Raw genomic sequence first — 12,238 nt, 5'->3', positions numbered from 1 at the left:
CTGGTCACGCCAACATCACCTGCCAGCTATGCCAGAACCACTTGGCGGACACCATGGTAACACCTGTCGGGCCGGCCGGAACCACCTCTCAGATGTGCCAGAACCATGAGCCTGAGATGATGGAACAACACCCCGAACCGACCGAAACCACCTGCCAGACCCACCTGAACCCCCTGGCGAGCACGCCTGATCCACCTGCTCAACTAGCCAGAACCACCTTCCTGACAAGCCAAAATCACCTGCCAGTTATACCAGAACCACTTGGTGGACACTCTGGAATCATCTGCCGGACATGCCAGAACCAGCTCTCAGACACACCAGAACCACGTGACAGAGACGCCGGAAGCACCAGCTGAGCATGCCTGAGCCACCTGCTCGACTCGCAAGAAACACCTGTCGGACATGATCAAATCACCTGCCGGGTACGCCAGAAACACTTGGCGGACGCTCCGGAATCACCTGTCGGGTGTGCCGGAACCACCTCTCAGACTTGCCAGAACCATGTTCCGGACACGCCGGTACCACCTGCCGAGTATGCCGGAACCAGCTGATCCACTCCCCAGAACCACCTAGTGGACACGCCAAAATCAACTGCCGGCTACGCCAGAACCACTCGGCAGACACTCCGGAATCACATGCCAGGCATTCCGGGACCACCTCTCAGAGGTGCCAGAACCAAATGCCGGACACTCCGGTATCACCTGCCGGGCATGCCGGAACCAACTCTCAGAGGTGCCAGAACCACATGCCGGACACTCCGGAATCACCTGCCGGGCATGCCGGAACCACCTGCCGGACATGCCGGAACCACCGGCTCGACTCGCCGGAACCATTGCCGGACATGCAAAATCACCTGCCGGCTACGCCAGAACCACTTGGCGAACACTCCGGAATCACCTGCCGGGCATGGCGGAACCACCTCTCACACATGCCGGAACCACATGCCAATGACACCGGAAGCACCTGCCGAGCACGCCAGAACCAACTGCTCGACTCGCCAAAACCACTCGCTGGCCACAAAAGAATCACCTGCCGGCTACGCCACAACCATTTGGTGAACTCTTCGGAATCACCTGCCGGGCTTGCTGGAACCTCCTGCCGGTCACGCCAACATCACCTTTCAGCTACGCCAGAACCTCACGGCAGACACTCCGGAATCACCTGCCGGGCTGGCTGGAACCACCTGCCGGTCACGCCAACATCACCTTTCAGCTACGCCAGAACCACTTGGCGGACACTCCGGAAACACCTCTCCGGCCGGCCGGAACCACCTCTCAGACGTGCCAGAACCATGTGCCTGAGATGCCGGAACCACTCCCCGAACAGACCGAAACCACCTGCCAGACCCGCCTGAACCCCCTGGCGAGCACGCCTGATCCACCTGCTCAACTTGCCGGAACCAAATTCCTGACACGCCAAAATAACCTGCCGGCTACGCCACAACCATTTGGTGAACTCTTCGGAATCACCTGCCGGGCTGGCTCCACAACCACTCGGCAGACACTCCGGAATCACCTGCCGGGCTGGCTGGAACCACCTGCCGGTCATGCCAACATCACCTGCCAGCTATGCCAGAACCACTTGGCGGACACCTATGGAAACACATGTCGGGCCGGCCGGAACCACCTATCAGATGTGCCAGAACCATGTGCCTGAGATGCCGGAACCACACCCCGAACAGACCGAAACCACCTGCCAGACCCGCCTGAACCACCTGCCGAGCACGCTGGAACCACCTACTCGACTCGCCGGAACCACCTACCTGACACGCTAAAATCACCTGCCGGGTATGCCACAACCACTTGGTGGACACTCCGGAATCATCTGCCGGACATGCCAGAACCAGCTCTCAGACACACCAGAACCACGGGCCGGACAGGCCGGAAGCACCTGCTGATCATGCCTGAGCCAATGCTCGACTTGCAAGGAACACCTGCCAGACACGCCAAAATCACCTGCCGGGTACGCCAGAACCACGTGGCGCACACTCCGGAATCACCTGTCGGGCATGCCGGAACCAACTCTCAGACATGCCAGAACCTCGTGCCGGACACCCCAGAACCACGTGCCGGACAGACCGGAAACACCTGCCGGACACGCCGGAACCACCGGCTTGACTCGCCAGAACCACCGCCGGACATGCAAAATGACCTGCCGGCTACGCCAGAACCACTTGGCGAACACTCCGGAATCACCTGTCGGGCATGCCGGAACCACCTCTCAGACTTGCCAGAACCATGTTCCGGACACGCCGGTACCACCTGCCAAGTATGCCGGAAACACCTGATCCACTCCCCAGAACCACCTGCTGGACACGCCAGAATCACCTGCCGACTACGCCAGAACCACTCGGCAGACACTCCAGAACCACCTGCCGGGCCTGCCGGAACCACGTCTCAGAGGTGCCAGAACCACATGCCGGACACTCCGGAATCACCTGCCGGGCATGCTGGAACCATCTCTCAGACGTGCCAGAACCATGTTCCGGACACGCTGGTACCACCTGACGAGCTCGCCGGAACCACCTGCTGGACACGCCAAAATCACCTGCCAGCTACGCCAGAACCACACGGCAGACACTCCAGAATCACCTGCCGGGCTCGCTGGAACCACCTGCCGGTCACGCCAACATCACCTTTCAGCTACGCCAGAACCACTTGACGGACACTCCGGAAACACCTCTCCGGCCGGCCGGAACCACCTCTCAGACGTGCCAGAACCATGTGCCTGAGATGCCGGAACCACTCCCTGAACAGACAGAAACCACCTGCCAGACCCGCCTGAACCCCCTGGCGAGCACGCCTGATCCACCTGCTCAACTAGCCGGAACCACCTTCCTGACACGCCAAAATAACCTGCCGGCTACGTCACAACCATTTGATGAACTCTTCGGAATCACCTGCCGGGCTGGCTCCAGAACCACTCGGCAGACACTCCGGAACCATCTGCCGGGCATGCCGGCACCACCTCTCAGACATGCCGGAACCACATGCCAATGACACCAGAAGCACCTGCCGAGCACTCAAGAACCACCTGGTCCACTCGCCAAAACCACCTGCTGGACACGCCAAAATCACCTGCTGGCTACGCCACAACCATTTGGTGAACTCTTCGGAATCACCTGCCGGGCTTGCTGGAACCACCTGCCGGTCACGCCAACATCACCTGCCAGCTATGCCAGAACCACCTGGTGGACACTCCGGAATCATCTGCCAGAAATGCCAGAACCAGCCCTCTGACACACCAGAACCACGTGCCGGACACGCCGGAAGCACCTGCTGATCATGCCTGAGCCACATGCTCGACTAGCAAGAAACACCTGCCAGACACGCCAAAATCACCTGCCGGGTACGCCAGAACCACGTGGCGGACTCTCCAGAATCACCTGTCGGGCATGCCGGAACCAACTCTCAGACGTGCCAGAACCTCGTGCCGGACACGCCAGAACCACGTGCCGGAAAGACCGGAAACACCTGCCGGACACTCCGGAACCACCGGCTTGACTCGCCAGAACCACGGCTGGACATGCAAAATGACCTGCCGGCTACACCAGAACCACTTGGCGAACTCTCCGGAATCACCTGCCGGGCATGCCGGAACCACCTCTCAGAGCTGCCAGAACCACATGCCGGACACTCCGGAATCACCTGCCGGGCTTGCCGGAACCACCTGCCGGACATGCCGGAACCAACTCTCAGACACACCAGAACCACGTGCCAGACAAGCCGCAAGCACCTGCTGATCATGCCTGAGCCACATGCTCGACTTGCAAGAAACACCTGCCAGACACGCCAAAATCACCTGCCGGGTACGCCAGAACCACGTGGCGGACTCTCCGGAATCACCTGTCGGGCATGCCGGAACCAACTCTCAGACGTGCCAGACCTCGTGCCGGACACGCCAGAACCACCTGCCGGACAGACCGGAAACACCTGCCGGACACGCCGGAACCACCGGCTTGACTCGCCAGAACCACCGCCGGACATGCAAAATGACCTGCCGGCTACGCCGGAACCACTTGGCGAACACTCCGGAATCACCTGTCGGGCATGCCGGAACCGCCTCTCAGACTTGGCAGAACCATGTTCCGGACACGCCGGTAACACCTGCCGAGTATGCCAGAACCACCTGATCGACTCCCCAGAACCACACGCTGGACATGCCAGAATCACCTGCCGACTACGCCTGAACCACTCAGCAGACACTCCGGAACCACCTGCCGGGCATGCCGGAACCACCTCTCAGAGGTGCCAGAACCACATGCCGGACACTCCGGAATCACCTGCCGGGCATGCCGGAGCCATCTCTCAGACGTGCCAGAACCATGTTCTGGACACGCTGGTACCACCTGCCGAGATCGCCGGAACCACCTGCTGAACACGCCAAAATCACCTGCCAGCTACGCCAGAACCACACGGCAGACACTCCGGAATCACCTGCCGGGCTGGCTGGAACCACCTGCCGGTCACGCCAACATCACCTTTCAGCTACGCCAGAACCACTTGGCGGACACTCCGGAAACACCTCTCCGGCCAGCCGTAACCACCTCTCAGACGTGCCAGAACCATGTGCCTGAGATGCCGGAACCACTCCCCGAACAGACCGAAACCACCTGCCAGACCCGCCTGAACCCCCTGGCGAGCACGCCTGATCCACCTGCTCAACTAGCCGGAACCACCTTCCAGACACGCCAAAATCACCTGCCAGGTCTACCAGAACCACTTGGTGGACACTCCGGAATCATCTGCCAGAAATGCCAGAACCAGCCCTCTGACACACCAGAACCACGTGCCGGACACACCGGAAGCACCTGCTGATCATGCCTGAGCCGCATGCTCGACTAGCAAGAAACACCTGCCAGACACGCCAAAATCACCTGCCGGGTACGCCAGAACCACGTGGCGGACTCTCCGGAATCACCTGTCGGGCATGCCGGAACCAACTCTCAGACGTGCCAGAACCTCGTGCCGGACACGCCAGAACCACGTGCCGGAAAGCCCGGAAACACCTGCCGGACACTCCGGAACCACCGGCTTGACTCGCCAGAACCACGGCCGGACATGCAAAATGACCTGCCGGCTACACCAGAACCACTTGGCGAACTCTCCGGAATCACCTGTCGGGCATGCCGGAACCACCTCTCAGACATGCCGGAACCACATGCCAATGACACCGGAAGCAGCTGCCGAGCACTCGAGAACCACCTGCTCCACTCGCCAAAACCACCTGCTGGACACGCCAAAATCACCTGCTGGCTACGCCACAACCATTTGGTGAACTCTTCGGAATCACCTGCCGGGCTTGCTGGAACCACCTGCCGGTCACGCCAACATCACCTGCCAGCTATGCCAGAACCACTTGGCGGACACCATGGAAACACCTGTCGGGCCGGCCAGAACCACCTATCAGACGTGCCAGAACCATGTGCCTGAGATGCCGGAACCACTCCCCGAACAGACCGAAACCACCTGCCAGACCCGCCTGAACCCCCTGGCGAGCACGCCTGATCCACCTGCTCAACTAGCCGGAACCAACTTCCTGACACGCCAAAATCACCTGCCAGGTATACAAGAACCACTTGGTGGACACTCCGGAATCATCTGCCGGACATGCCAGAACCAGCTCTCAGACACACCAGAACCACGTGCCAGAGACGCCGGAAGCACCAGCTGAGCATGCCTCAGCCACCTGCTCCACTCGCAAGATACACCTGTCGGACAGGCGAAAATCACCTGCCGGGTACGCCAGAAACACTTGGCGGACACTCCGGAATCACCTGTCGGGCGTGCCGGAACCACCTCTCAGACTTGCCAGAACCATGTTCCGGACACGCCAGTACCACCTGCCGAGTATGCCAGAACCAGCTGATCCACTCCCCAGAACCACCTAGTGGACACGCCAAAATCAACTGCCGGCTACGCCAGAACCACTCGGTAGACACTCCAGAATCAAGCCAGGCATTCCGGAACCACCTCTCAGAGGTGCCAGAACCAAATGCCGGAAACTCCGGTATCACCTGCCGGGCATGCCGGAACCACCTCTCAGAGGTGCCAGAACCACATGCCGGACACTCCGGAATCACCTGCCGGGCATGCCGGAGCCATCTCTCAGACGTGCCAGAACCATGTTCCGGACACGCTGGTACCACCTGCCGAGCTCGCCGGAACCACCTGCTGAACACGCCAAAATCACCTGCCAGCTATGCCAGAACCACACGGCAGACACTCCGGAATCACCTGCCGGGCTGGCTGGAACCACCTGCCGGTCACGCCAACATCACATTTCAGCTACGCCAGAACCACATGCCGGACACTCCGGAATCACCTGCCGGGCATGCCGGAACCACCTCTCAGAGGTGCCAGAACCACATGCAGGCCACTCCGGAATCACCTGCCGGGCATGCCGGAACCATCTCTCAGACGTGCCAGAACCATGTTCCGGACACGCTGGTACCACCTGTCGAGCTGGCCAGAACCACCTGCTGGACACGCCAAAATCACCTGACAGCTACGCCAGAACCACACGGCAGACACTCCGGAATCACCTGCTGGGCTGGCTGGAACCACCTGCCGGTCACGCCAACATCACCTTTCAGCTAAGCCAGAACCACTTGGCGGACACTCCGGAAACACCTCTCCGGCCGACCAGAACCACCTCTCAGACGTGCCAGAACCATGTGCCTGAGATGCCGGAACCACTACCCGAACAGACAGAAACCACCTGCCAGACCCGCCTGAACCCCCTGGCGAGCACGCCTGATCCACCTGCTCAACTAGCCGGAACCACCTTCCAGACACGCCAAAATCACCTGCCAGGTCTACCAGAACCACTTGGTGGACACTCCGGAATCATCTGCCAGAAACGCCAGAACCAGCCCTCTGACAAACCAGAACCACGTGCCGGACACGCCGGAAGCACCTGCTGATCATGCCTGAGCCACATGCTCGACTAGCAAGAAACAGCTGCCAGACACGCCAAAATCACCTGCCGGGTACGCCAGAACCACGTGGCGGACTCTCCGGAATCACCTGTCGGGCATGCCGGAACCAAATCTCAGACGTGCCAGAACCACGTGCCGGACAGACCGGAAACACCTGCCGGACACGCCGGAACCATCGGCTTGACTCGCCAGAACCACCGCCGGACATGCAAAATGATCTGCCAGCTACGCCAGAACCACTTGGCGAACACTCCGGAATCACCTGTCGGGCATGCCGGAACCGCCTCTCAGACTTGCCGGAACCATGTTCCGGACACGCCGGTACCACCTGCCGAGTATGCCGGAACCACCTGATCGACTCCCCAGAACCACACGCTGGACACGCCAGAATCACCTGCCGAGTACGCCAGAACCACTCGGCAGACACTCCGGAACCACCTGCCGGGCATGACGGAACCACCTCTCAGAGGTGCCAGAACCACATGCCGGACACTCCGGAATCACCTGCCGGGCATGCCGGAGCCATCTCTCAGACGTGCCAGAACCATGTTCCGGACACGCTGGTACCACCTGCCGAGCTCGCCGGAACCACCTGCTGAACACGCCAAAATCACCTGCCAGCTACGCCAGAACCACACGGCAGACACTCCGGAATCACCTGCCGGGCTGGCTGGAACCACCTGCCGGTCACGCCAACATCACATTTCAGCTACGCCAGAACCACATGCCGGACACTCCGGAATCACCTGCCGGGCATGCCGGAACCACCTCTCAGAGGTGCCAGAACCACATGCAGGCCACTCCGGAATCACCTGCCGGGCATGCCGGAACCATCTCTCAGACGTGCCAGAACCATGTTCCGGACACGCTGGTACCACCTGTCGAGCTGGCCAGAACCACCTGCTGGACACGCCAAAATCACCTGACAGCTACGCCAGAACCACACGGCAGACACTTCGGAATCACCTGCTGGGCTGGCTGGAACCACCTGCCGGTCACGCCAACATCACCTTTCAGCTAAGCCAGAACCACTTGGCGGACACTCCGGAAACACCTCTCCGGCCGACCAGAACCACCTCTCAGACGTGCCAGAACCATGTGCCTGAGATGCCGGAACCACTACCCGAACAGACAGAAACCACCTGCCAGACCCGCCTGAACCCCCTGGCGAGCACGCCTGATCCACCTGCTCAACTAGCCGGAACCACCTTCCAGACACGCCAAAATCACCTGCCAGGTCTACCAGAACCACTTGGTGGACACTCCGGAATCATCTGCCAGAAACGCCAGAACCAGCCCTCTGACAAACCAGAACCACGTGCCGGACACGCCGGAAGCACCTGCTGATCATGCCTGAGCCACATGCTCGACTAGCAAGAAACAGCTGCCAGACACGCCAAAATCACCTGCCGGGTACGCCAGAACCACGTGGCGGACTCTCCGGAATCACCTGTCGGGCATGCCGGAACCAAATCTCAGACGTGCCAGAACCACGTGCCGGACAGACCGGAAACACCTGCCGGACACGCCGGAACCATCGGCTTGACTCGCCAGAACCACCGCCGGACATGCAAAATGATCTGCCAGCTACGCCAGAACCACTTGGCGAACACTCCGGAATCACCTGTCGGGCATGCCGGAACCGCCTCTCAGACTTGCCGGAACCATGTTCCGGACACGCCGGTACCACCTGCCGAGTATGCCGGAACCACCTGATCGACTCCCCAGAACCACACGCTGGACACGCCAGAATCACCTGCCGAGTACGCCAGAACCACTCGGCAGACACTCCGGAACCACCTGCCGGGCATGACGGAACCACCTCTCAGAGGTGCCAGAACCACATGCCGGACACTCCGGAATCACCTGCCGGGCATGCCGGAGCCATCTCTCAGACGTGCCAGAACCATGTTCCGGACACGCTGGTACCACCTGCCGAGCTCGCCGGAACCACCTGCTGAACACGCCAAAATCACCTGCCAGCTACGCCAGAACCACACGGCAGACACTCCGGAATCACCTGCCGGGCTGGCTGGAACCACCTGCCGATCACGCCAAGATCACCTTTCAGCTACGCCAGAACCACTTGGCGGACACTCCGGAAACACCTCTCCGGCCGGCCAGAACCACCTCTCAGACGTGCCAGAACCATGTGCCTGAGATGCCGGAACCACTTCCCGAACAGACCGAAACCACCTGCCAGACCCGCCTGAACCCCCTGGCGAGCACGCCTGATCCACCTGCTCAACTAGCCGGAACCACCTTCCTGACACGCCAAAATAACCTGCCGGCTACGTCACAACCATTTGGTGAACTCTTCGGAATCACCTGCCGGGCTGGCTCCAGAACCACTCGGCAGACACTCCGGAACCATCTGCCGGGCATGCCGGAACCACCTCTCTGACATGCCGGAACCACATGCCAATGACACCAGAAGCACCTGCCGAGCACTCGAGAACCACCTGCTCCACTCGCCAAAACCACCTGCTGGACACGCCAAAATCACCTGCTGGCTACGCCACAACCATTTGGTGAACTCTTCGGAATCACCTGCCGGGCTTGCTGGAACCACCTGCCGGTCACGCCAACATCACCTGCCAGCTATGCCAGAACCACTTGGCGGACACCATGGAAACACCTGTCGGGCCGGCCGGAACCAGCTCTCAGACGTGCCCGCACCATGAGCCTGAGATGCTGGAACCACTCCCCGAACAGACCGAAACCACCTGCCAGACCCGCCTGAACCCCCTGGCGAGCACGCCTGATCCATCTGCTCAACTAGCCGGAACCAACTTCCTGACACGCCAAAATCACCTGCCAGGTATACAAGAACCACTTGGTGGACACTCCGGAATCATCTGCCAGAGATGCCAGAACCAGCTCTCAGACACACCAGAACCACGTGCCAGAGACGCCGGAAGCACCAGCTGAGCATGCCTGAGCCACCTGCTCGACTCGCGAGAATCACCTGTCGGACATGCCAAAATCACCTGCCGGGTACGCCAGAAACACTTGGCGGACGCTCCGGAATCACCTGTCCGGCGTGCCGGAACTGCCTCTCAGACATGCCGGAACCACATGCCAATGACACCGGAAGCACCTGCCGAGCACGCCAGAACCACCTGCTCGACTCGCCAAAACCACCTGCTGGACACGCCAAAATCACCTTCCGGATACGCAACAACCATTTGGTGAACACTTCGGAATCACCTGCCTGACTGGCTGAAACCACCTGCCGATCACGCCAACATCACCTGCCAGCTATGCCAGAACCACTTGGCGTACGCTCCGGAATCACCTGTCGGGCGTGCCGGAACCACCTCTCAGACTTGCCAGAACCATGTTCTGGACACGCCGGTACCCCCTGCCGAGTATGCCGGAACCAGCTGATCCACTCCCCAGAACCACCAAGTGGACACGCCAAAATCAACTGCCGGCTACGCCAGAACCACTCGGCAGACACTCCGGAATCACATGCCAGGCATTCCGGAACCACCTCTCAGAGGTGCCAGAACCAAATGCCGGACACTCCGGTATCACCTGCCGGGCATGCCGGAACCACCTACTCGACTCGCTGGAACCACCTACCTGACACGCTAAAATCACCTGCCGGGTGTGCCACAACCACTTGGTGGACACTCCGGAATCAGCTGCCATACATGCCAGAACCAGCTCTCAGACACACCAGAACCACGTGCCGGACAGGCCGGAAGCACCTGCTGATCATGCCTGAGCCATATGCTCGACTTGCAAGAAACCCCTGCCGGACACGCCAAAATCACCTGCCGGGTACGCCAGAACCACGTGGCGGACACTCCGGAATCACCTGTCGGGCATGCCGGAACCAACTCTCAGACGTGCCAGAACCTCGTGCCGGACACGCCAGAAGCACCTGCCGGACAGACCGGAAACACCTGCTGCACACGCCAGAACCACTCAGCAGACACTCCGGAATCACATGCCACGCATCCCGGAACCACCTCTCAGAGGTGCCAGAACCAAATGCCGGGCACTCCGGTATCACCTGCCTGGCATGCCAGAACAAACACTCAGAGGTGCCAGAACCACATGCCGGACACTCCGGAATCACCTGCCGGGCATGCCGGAACCACCTGATCCACTCCCCAGAACCACCTGCTGGACACGCCGGAACCACGGGCTCGACTCGCCGGAACCACCGCCGGACATGCTAAATGACCTGCCGGTTACGCCAGAACCACTTGGCGAACACTCCGGAATCACCTGTCGGGCATGCCGGAACCACCTCTCAGACTTGCCAGAACCAAGTTCCGGACACGCCGGTACCACCTGCCGAGTATGCCGGAACCACCTGATCCACTCCCCGGAACCACCGGCTGGATACGCTAGAATCACCTGCCGGCTACGCCAGAACGACTCGGCAGACACTCCGTGACCAACTGCCGGGCATGCGGGAACCACCTCTCAGAGGTGCAAGAAACACATGCCGGACACTCCAGAATCACCTGCCGGGCATGCCAGAACCACCTGCTGGATATGACAAAATCGTCTGCTGGCTACGCCACAACCATTTGGTGAACTCTTCGGAATCACCTGCCGGGCTGGCTGGAACCACCTGCCGGTCACGCCAACATCACCTGCCAGCTATGCCAGAACCACTTGGCGGACACCATGGAAACACCTGTCGGGCCGGCCGGAACCACCTATCAGACGTGCCAGAACCATGTGCCTGAGATGCCGGAACCACTCCCCGAACAAAGCGAAACCACCTGCCAGACCCGCCTGAACCACCTGCCGAGCACGCCGGAACCACCTACTCGACGCGCTGGAACCACCTACCTGACACGCTAAAATCACCTGCCGGGTAGGCCACAACCACTTGGTGGACACTCCGGAATCATCTGCCGGACATGCCCGAACCAGCTCTCAGACACACCAGAACCACGTGGCGGACACTCCGGAATCACCTGTCGGGCATGCCGGAACCAACTCTCAGACGTGACAGAACCTCGTGCCGGTCACGCCAGAACCACCTGCCGGACAGAACGGAAACACCTGCCGGACACGCCGGAACCACCGGCTCGACTCGCCGGAACCACCGCCGGACATGCAAAATGACCTGCCGGCTACGCCAGAACCACTTGGCGAACACTCCGGAATCACCTTTCCGGCATGCCGGAACCACCTCTCAGACTTGCCAGAACCAAGTTCCGGACACGCCGGTACCACCTGCCGAGTATGCCGGAACCACCTGATCCACTCCCCAGAACCACCAGCTGGATACGTCAGAATCACCTGCCGGCTACTCCAGAAGCACTC

This window comes from Equus caballus, unplaced genomic scaffold, assembly GCF_041296265.1.
Source record: "Equus caballus isolate H_3958 breed thoroughbred unplaced genomic scaffold, TB-T2T haplotype2-0000440, whole genome shotgun sequence".
Classification (NCBI taxonomy): domain Eukaryota; kingdom Metazoa; phylum Chordata; class Mammalia; order Perissodactyla; family Equidae; genus Equus; species Equus caballus.
This window is presented reverse-complemented; position numbering follows the sequence as displayed.